The following is a 9704-nucleotide window of genomic DNA, read 5'->3' as shown; positions in this document are numbered from 1 at the left end:
TGACTATTAGGCCTAGTGATGAATGTCGGCAAAAACCTTGACCCACCCATCCCAATTTTTCTCCTCAGACTTGCGCAATTCTTGTGGGTCGACCCGGACGTCCCCAAAAAGGTCATAAATCCGACAAAAAAAAAATCTCACTCGTGATCCACCTATATGACTCGTGATAAATATGTGGAATAATCCACTTAAATAAAGTGAATTAATTATAAGAACAATAATTACAGAATTAATAAATATATCCTGTAATATTTGGTTATTTGATCACAAATATGAAATATGATACTGTTGGTACATAAACAATTCGGTCATTGGAGTCCACTATTTACTGGAATTTATTCTTAAAAGTTTAATTATTTACCTATTACATACAAAATCATTAATTTATGCTAAGATTGCTGTCAAACTATTATTTTGAAGTTAAACTTAATTCGGATAAAATTCTAAGTTTATTTGTCAAATTCCCCGGCTTTTCCGGACCGGTCGATACCCTGAAGAGGTAGTTGGTGGTAGGTGAACATTACTAATATTAAAATTATTTCAAGTAATGTACTTGATATGTGTCTAGTGTTAGACACCGAGGCCCAAAACTGACAACTGCCTAGGTCTCGGTTTCGTGACTCGAGAGTGTCGTCCCGGGTGTTGGGGAATCTCCCTCGCTCACGATCGTCTGTAAACACAATCAACCATTACCATACTGTACTTAAAAAATATCCACAAGAGTAATACAAAGATACTATACAAGGTCTGGATTACTTTTCATATGAACCACCACAACTGCCATGGATATCTTGTCCTTTATAAAGCAATTAAAGAAAAAATAATACTTGTAGATACAGTGGAGTATAGTCATCAAAGAATGTTAATCTTCAAGATAGTGTACTGAGAATTTCTATCTTCTCAAGTGCTCGAATACATACTGATCACCACCATTGTTTTGTCAGTCAGCCATCAGGCAAGTTTTATGATTCTTACTTAATGAAATACTGTACGGTACAAATACTCGTATTATATGACCATCAGTTAAAATAATTATTGACTGACCTTTAGTGATCCTTAAAATATCATAAAAAAAAAGTATTTAGATGTAGGTTATTCTTAACAATTATCTCAATCAGAGAGCAATATATAGTAAGTACCGACCCGTCTCTTCAGTGAACGCACGGAACATGTCGTGCCGCAAGCCATGGCGGGCAGTGATAGAGCGACAGTCTACAGTTGCTCCTCGTGTGAACCTTCCGACTGTCTCCCGGTCGCGCTTCTGCTGCCGTCTACTGCCGTTGCCTTAGGCAGCTGGTTCTGTGGGTTAAGTTTGTAATGTGAATGCTGCCTGCATCTAATAATTATACTGCATTACATCTTTACAACCATTGTATAGGGTATTAACAATCAATCATAATGCCCTTATGCAAGAACATGATCAAATTTTACTTGTACGGTGTATTGGTAAGCAGAGTGTTGAGTAGGCACAGGTGTGTCTTGATGCACGTGTGGTGAGTGTGTCCTGGGCCAGCAGTGAGAGGATACTCCACATGGTGGAACTACTAGTCTATTGATAGAAAATGGAATATACTGCACATGAGACTTTAAGTAAACAAGTAGTTCTTACGTATCTATACACAATGATGAACCATACAAATGGAGAAAAATGGCCGAACCTTATGTGGGTCTAGATCCACGGACGGAGACGAGAGTGGTCGGTGACGGGCCACCTTCGGCATACCTGGGACTCTCTACGATGACAAACAAATATGATAAAACTTAGCACAACTATTTGTCAAATGTAGAAATAGTAAAAAAATATTAGCAACATAACAGCATTATTGGATATTATAATTCATCTTTCTTCATTGTCAACATGTTAACATAAAATTGTTATCAGTCCAATGTATGTAACAGTTGCTACTGCATATACCTACATTCTTTTCAAGCTTTTATAACTGTAAATACCATAAAGAAAGTGTAAATGTCAACAATACATTATGAAAATTATAAAACAGATAAGGAGTACCTGAGTGATTGGTGTTCCAGGGGTCGATTATTTGTGAGGGTAACGACAGAAGGGAGAGGCAGCTGGGGGGAAGTTGTTCACAAACTTCATCGCCATACTCGCGTCCTCGCCAGAAAACGTCGATGGCGACAGCAAAAACAAATTCAGATAAAACGAAAAGCAAAATATATCACACGGGATGTGACAAAGAATTGCATACATTGACAATAAATAACACCATCTTTTCATTCACATTACTGTACTGAATGACATCTGAAGCCAAGCATATCAGTAACATAAAGGAGAAACACACCAAACTGACTCGGTTCACTGGTACAGAAAAAAAAATATTTATATCAAAATGTTTTGTACAATACCAAGTTGGAGAGGTACTGTGCAGAAAATACTCACCTTTGTATAGCTGAAGAGCAAGGTGGGTGAGGCTCCATCAGGATCTGAGACCGAATCTGCCCAAAGTTTTGAATTTGCATTTCAAAGGCCTGGTAGAGGAGAAAAACAAGGTCAGCAACAGTGCCATGAAAGGAAATGGAAAATATGAACTTATTTTTTTCCTTGATCACAGAAATTAATAAGGGCCAATTGCAAGAACCTCCGTGGTGTACACCATGCTATGGTAGCCCCATGGTCGGTTTGCAAGAAGCACTCTGGGCTAAAAAAAAAAATATGTACGATTCGTTATTGGAACGTGGGAGATTTACGAGGTACTCTCACCCCCTGCCTGATGACCACTACGATGGAACTATATTTTGAAATCAAAAGAAAAGAAATAGAATTGGATGCACATAAATTGTATAAATCTGCAAAGGAATAATATTTTTTATAAGATATCCTCCATATAGAACAGCACATGAAGAATTGTATGGTTCTTTTTAAAAGAATTCCACGTTTGTGTAGGAACATCCGCCAGCCTCTACTTGCCTCATCACCGCTTATTCCTCCAAATTCTCCGAACCATCAAAAAGGTAAGCCTTTAAGATAACTAATCCAAACAATTTATGTGTAGGAATGTATGGAAATCAAATTCAGCTAAAAAAAAGTCGTAAATGGTCTATTTGAAGAGAAGGTGAGAACTGCGCCATCTAGGATGGTGAATAAAGTCCCTTATCAGAAATAAAATCGACAGTTTTTTCGTAATGAAGGCAATTAATAATTATCCAACACTACCAAAATAAATATTACATTAGTTTGAATACTAGCCTAAATTTCATATTTTAATAAGTCCAAATATGCCAAGTAACCAGTGCCAGGCATGTTTCATTTGTGTATCAATTTAACCACAATTTGTTACTTATAAGATAAATTTAGTGACAAATTAATGTTTTTTTTTATAATTCCTTAGTGACTCGATGTATTGCAAGAAAGAGATACCTTACCATTTTTTGTGCAACATTTGGAGTGGTGGTAATAATTCACTTTGCTATTGACAGTGGTCGAATGAAGTGTAGATATATTGGGGGAGGGAGGAGTGGGGGGAGATGGAGGGGGAGTGTGTTTAGGTGTGGTAACCCACGATGCTCAAATTATGAGGTTTAATAGTTGGGTGGGTAGAGGCGGGGGGGGGGAGGCTAGGCGTGGAGTTGGAACTCGTGAACGTATGATGTTGTTTAATGCAAGTTATGGAACATTACAGTATCTTCAAATGGGTTTTCATGCTATTAATAGGCCTTATGTAATCCACCAATAAGGATTACAACAGCACACAGTAAGAAAAATAAAATATAACATGGCAAAATTTTTGCCCTACGTAATTTTTACAACCCACCTCACGCCTAAAGTTAACCGAAAAATGCTTATGTGTATAGAAGATTTTCAACTGAATATCACATATTCTTTCACCTCTACAAATATCTGCTGTCACTCATGGGACACCCTGCAATAGTATAAGGACGACATGAGGTATGCTGACAAATTAATGTGACTTACCTGTTGGTGACGACGATGGTAGGAATGAGACCTCGGCATGTTTCAGTGTTCGATATCACCTCCTTCCCCTGGTGTTGATGGCGCCAACCTTGGTAACAACTTGTGTATTCTCCATTACAGTACTACCATTACTGGTAGTCACGGAGAATTTATTACTGGTGTGCCCATCAGTCTCACCGTCGTAGCCATGAACGGCTTTTATTTACCCGTTACACATGTCTCACCATGCTTAATAATATTAACTATCTTCATGACATTCTTATTGTTATCAGTGTTTGTGGAATTCACGATGTTATGCTCCACCTACACACAGCCTGTTACTAGACTAACCCCCACCTCCTCTATTCCCCCCCTCCCACACACACTACAGTGGGCGACATATGTTGGCCGACCACAGCATTTCTCCCAGCTGTTTCGAAACTTCAGACTCAAGGCTATTCGAAACCTCACTGACTGGGTAGTGGACACGACGTTTGTGCACGATAGTACCACCGACACATTGGGACATGACTTTAGACACACAAACATTTACATAAATATGTTTACACTTTTATATGTATTAGACTCAGCTTGTACACCTAATGACAACAACATGATGTGAAGTAACAGAAAGTGAGTCTTACCTCCCACACCTCAGCAGTGTTTCACTAGTTGACGTTAACGGTGTCATATACGGTGTCATATAGGAGCCCGGACGGTCTGTATAGTTAAGTCTGAACTTGTCACACAGATATGCGTTGTTGGTCCTTGAAGCATCCTGGAAAACACTGTAAAACTACTGCATTATATTATAGGCAGGGGTTATTAGATCAGTATCTGCCGGAATAACCACTGGTTATTTGACCGGGATCTAAAATCAAACTATTGTACAGAAAATACTTTTGACCGCAGAAAATTATACAATTAAATAATACCGTAGTGTAATTACTAGTTTAATGCCCACAACTATCCCGACTACAATCCCATTAAAATCTTATACAATTCCCGCAGGTCCCGGTCAAATAGTCGATGGTTATTTGGCCTGGATCCAAGTCAAATAACTTTGTATACGTGGATTAATTGATTACTCGAATAGGTTTTTCGGTATTATTATCGTTTTGGTAATACAGCGAATTAGGTAAGGTTAAGTTAGGTTGAAACTATTCTGACCTGCGGAAAATGAGTGCTTCGCCGAAACGATAATTTTACCTATTTTTATTTTATAATTTTTCTAATAAATAAATATGACCTTTATTTCCTTTTACTCTACCAAACACTATGAATCTTCCAAAGTGAGTTAGACTTTGAACATAAGAGGTTAAAAAGATAAAAAATAAAGATTGAAAATCTAACCTAACCTCTGTGATGGACGCGCAAAAACCGATTCGGTAAACCTGGTTTCATACGCATCCAATAGCGTTTACATTCTTATTTCACAACCTAGGGATACACAATTTTGCGGGATTTAATATTTATATATATTTCACATGATCTGCTGTGACCAATCAGAGAAAAAGTTCAAATCTATTGGGAGATTTACGTAAGTGCAAACATTTTTTCTTAACGTATTCGGGCCTCCCTCATGACCTATAAATGCTGAAGACAACAACTGACTCACTGCCAAAACATTGAACACAAAAAAAACTAATGAAATAACTTTTTCTGTTATCATTGGTTAAATACAGTAACCTTTATATGTTATTTGAAGTTTTCTGGGTTAGAAAAGGTTAGGTTAGGTCAGGTATAATTTTTTTTCTCAGAACACCACTACCACCAAAAAGAGTTGTTCGATATTGTTCATATTTTCCATAGACATTCTCATCATTATAGTACAGTATTTTAAAAGAGGCCACAATTTTTTATTTTAATTATTACTACTTTACTTTCTATTCTTTTTTTCTCTATGATCATACATCACCTGTAGTGGGCAGGTGCATGAAGAATGAGGGAAATTGGGAGAAAACACGGGAAAAACACGCGACACTAAAATGATGTATCTCCGTGCTTTGTGTGCGAATAGTTACTTATTTGCCGTAAAAACTTCTCCGCTGAGTACGAGCATACTCTCACGTCCACAAAAATACAAATTACACCGTGTCGCTTCAACAAAGTTACTTTCATTGGAACCGGCATATAAGACGCACCCTTATTTTACAAGGATATTTTGTGGATTTATTTTTAGTAAGTTTCGTCATACAATTATTGAAAGTGATTTTAAAGTTGTTTTGTGGGGGAAAACATATAATTTTGTGCATGTAAATACAATATATACTGGAATCAACTAGTTAATCATATATAGTAACACTATCCTAACCCAACTCGACCTCTGACCAGAGCAGCTGTCTGGCTTGTTTATATTTTGGTCAAAGAATTTTGAACAGGATGTGAAACTCGTATTTTTGGCTGTGATGTTTTGTGCTGCCGCGATCGGCCACCAGGGTGTAGCATCATCGCTATTGTTTTGGCATCATCCACTCATTGCAAATGGCTGACTGGCGGCTGAACTTTCTGATAACATTTCTTAATTCTTTCTATGGTTATTTTTCATTTAGATAATAAACAAATGTTTCTTAAAGGTAATACTGTCCTTAAATAATGTAAGACATGTATCTGGTGTGGGTTGCATATGCTGGGGAAGGAAGTACGGTGAGATTCCCTCCACCATTAATCCAATGTAAGCCATTGTCTACGTCTTCAGCAAATTTGCTGTAAGTTTGTGATAATAGATTGTGATAATTTGGCTTGTTTTTCAGTATTTTATTATGAGTAATATTATTAATAACACAATTGTTTTGCTTAGTGGACTACTGCTCGTCCCAGACTACCTAGCTAGGCATCTCCCACCCTCAATATTATAAATTCCTCAGATGAGCTTAAAAAATTTCTGAGATTCCATGAAAATTCCTTAGATTTGTTTTGTTGTATACAGTATACACATATATATTTTACATATCTTATGTACAGGCAAATATATGAATAAAATAATGCTTCAATACTGACGACAAAATAGCTTAGGATAAAGATGACAAATGCTTCCAGCCACAGTATTTACCCCATGCCTTAGGATAGGTTAGGTTAGGTTAGGTACATGCACTCGATCTATTAACTGAGATTAAATTAAGTTTACCAATTTTTTGTGACTATGACACCAAATACTAATCGAGAAGTGATTCACAGCCCGATTTACGCTTGTATGACCAACATTTGACTTCATTGTGGCTACGTTTGGGTACATTTGGGTTCATTTGGGTAATTACTCGCTCCCTCGGTACATTCTTCTTAACCTTGTCGACTGCCGCATGGTTCATGTGTAGAGATCCCCTCGTATTCTTAGAGGCACTGGGTTTGGTCTTGGGTATATATTTATCGATCAAATAGGTCACTTTACTAGTTATGATATTCAGCGTAGTGTCTGCGTTCTTGTGCCTTAATGAGTCAAGCCAATGGATACCCCTCATCTCTTCTCTCATCCCTTTTGTAATTTCCCTTGTAATATTTGCACCTTGGCCTGGCCTTACCTTGAACTAGGTAACAGTTAAATCTGAATAATAACACTCAGCCTCGGGAACTTCTCCATTATGACTCAGTTTCAGTTATGAACAACAAATTGTGGTAAAAGAAGACTAGAGTCGACTTTTTCTAGGCTTTATTGTTCATATAACTGACCAAGGATAGTATGGCATCTGGAAGAGAACAAAAGAATATTCTAGTAAGTGAAGGGAACAATGAAAATTACTGATACATTATAACCCCAAACAAAACAAAACCCAATGATAAGAAACATAACATATGTACACTCGCAACAAAAAGTATCGGTGCATACTGAAGTGTGAACAATTTGAGACCAGTGACGATAGGTATTGGGAAAGGCGAGTTGTTCCAGCTGTATGTTGGCAGCCCTGTAATCCTGCTGAGCGGCTACTATGGCCTGGTCAAGTGAAACAAACCGTTATAAATTAGGTCGGGAAGTGATAAATAGACAGTATGAAATATGAGGAGCTCCCTGTTAACAAAATTATTTGTGATACTTGGGAATATTGGCACATTAATTTATGCTACCAAATAAACCACTCAGCCTGGTCGTCCTGAGGGGTGGTGCAGCGTGGACGGCCGCTCCGAGACCTGTCGTCTGTAGCACCAGTTTCGAGGTATCGCCGAATCCATCGTTCAGCGGTGTTTCTGTGGACACCAACCCGCCGGCTAATATCTGTGACGCCGAACCCATCGTTATGAAGGGCAAGGATAGCTCCTCGTGTTCCCTCTGAGGTTTCCATGTCGTCTGACATGTGTAGATCTCTACTGCTTCATATTGCCTCTGTTTTATACCTACGTTCACCGAGACCGAACCCTCGCTCATCATTCAGTCGACACAAAGCAACAATCCGAAAAGAGGAAACAAACACACTGATTGTCAGCCATATGGCAACACCTAGTGGAGGGGGGAGGGGTTATGAGGATACACTTACCAACCTTCCCGACATATCACAGTGTATACGTATCGTTTCGGAACTCGTCGATATCACCCTGCACCGATACTTTTTGGTGCGAGTGTACATACACACACAACAGGATAGAAGACATGGGTTCAAGTGTAGCATAACTTTATTACAAAGGTATTTACCATTCTTTGGAATGTTAGTGGCGCATTTCAAAAACCAAATGGGATTCGTAACCATTCAAAATGTCCCATTGGTGTACTGAACGCAGTTACTTCGCGGGATTCCTCATGTAAGGAAATTTGCCAGTACCCACTAAGTAAATCTAGGTTACTGAAGACGTCGTTGTCTTTTCCTAGAGACTGTAGTCAGTCAGTTAGGACAGGCATTGGGAATCTGTATGGTACAGTTGCTTGGTTGTCTCGTCTAAAATCTATGACTGGTCTCCACCCTCCATCTTTCTTGGGAACTAGGAATAAAGGCGAGTTCCATAGTGATGAGGAAGGTTGGATTACCTTTTGTTCCACCATTTCTTGTACCATCTGTTGGACTACAGACCTTTGGCTGTGGGGTAGCCTATATGCTGAGATGTTGATCAGGTGAGTGTCCGGCTTGAGTTGAATATGGTAGTTTGTCAATGTAATTTTACCTTGGAGTTCTCCAGGTAATGCTATGATTTCCTAGTACTCGTCTAGTAATTATATAAGATCACGTTTGCCTTGAGGATGATCGACTACTTTCACGTGTAGCGCTATTAACGCTACTTTATCTACAATACAGTACGTCATTTTTCATTTGATTCCCCTTGTATTATACTACCTATTGCTAATTCTATTGGCTCCGCGATGACCTCTTTGTCGTAAACAGGGAAATTACCTAATCAACATCCCTTTCTTAAGGTAATGGGTCCCCCAGTTCTATTGAGAATGAGGACATCTGTGAGACAACCTGATCTGACTGTGCTTAAGGTAGACTCAAGTGACAAGCATTTCACTCAGACACACAACATCGGTCACTTCACTCACATTTGGCAAACGTACTATTACTAATTAGTTCCTGGCTATGTAACCGTTGTACACCAGTTAACACAGTTCTTGCCGCTTTCATCGCAAATGTCCTTTGAGCTACTAGGTGAAGTTTCAGGGAGTGACTCCATAACTAATTGCTTCTGTGCGATAGACTCCCCCGCGCCTGTCGAGGCAGTTATTACACGAACACCCGAAGTAAGCAATGGATGTGAAGTTTGTATTGCGTGATAAGGTTTACAGTGATGCGTTATGGTTTGATTTCTTGGCTGAACGTTAATGTTGTTCTGCCTTAGGGTGGCAAGACCGAGTAACCTGCCCGCTGGCAAA

This window comes from Homarus americanus, unplaced genomic scaffold (assembly GCF_018991925.1).
Source record: "Homarus americanus isolate GMGI-L3 unplaced genomic scaffold, GMGI_Hamer_2.0 scaffold6317, whole genome shotgun sequence".
NCBI classification, from domain to species: domain Eukaryota; kingdom Metazoa; phylum Arthropoda; class Malacostraca; order Decapoda; family Nephropidae; genus Homarus; species Homarus americanus.
Note: the sequence above shows the minus strand (reverse complement) of the source record.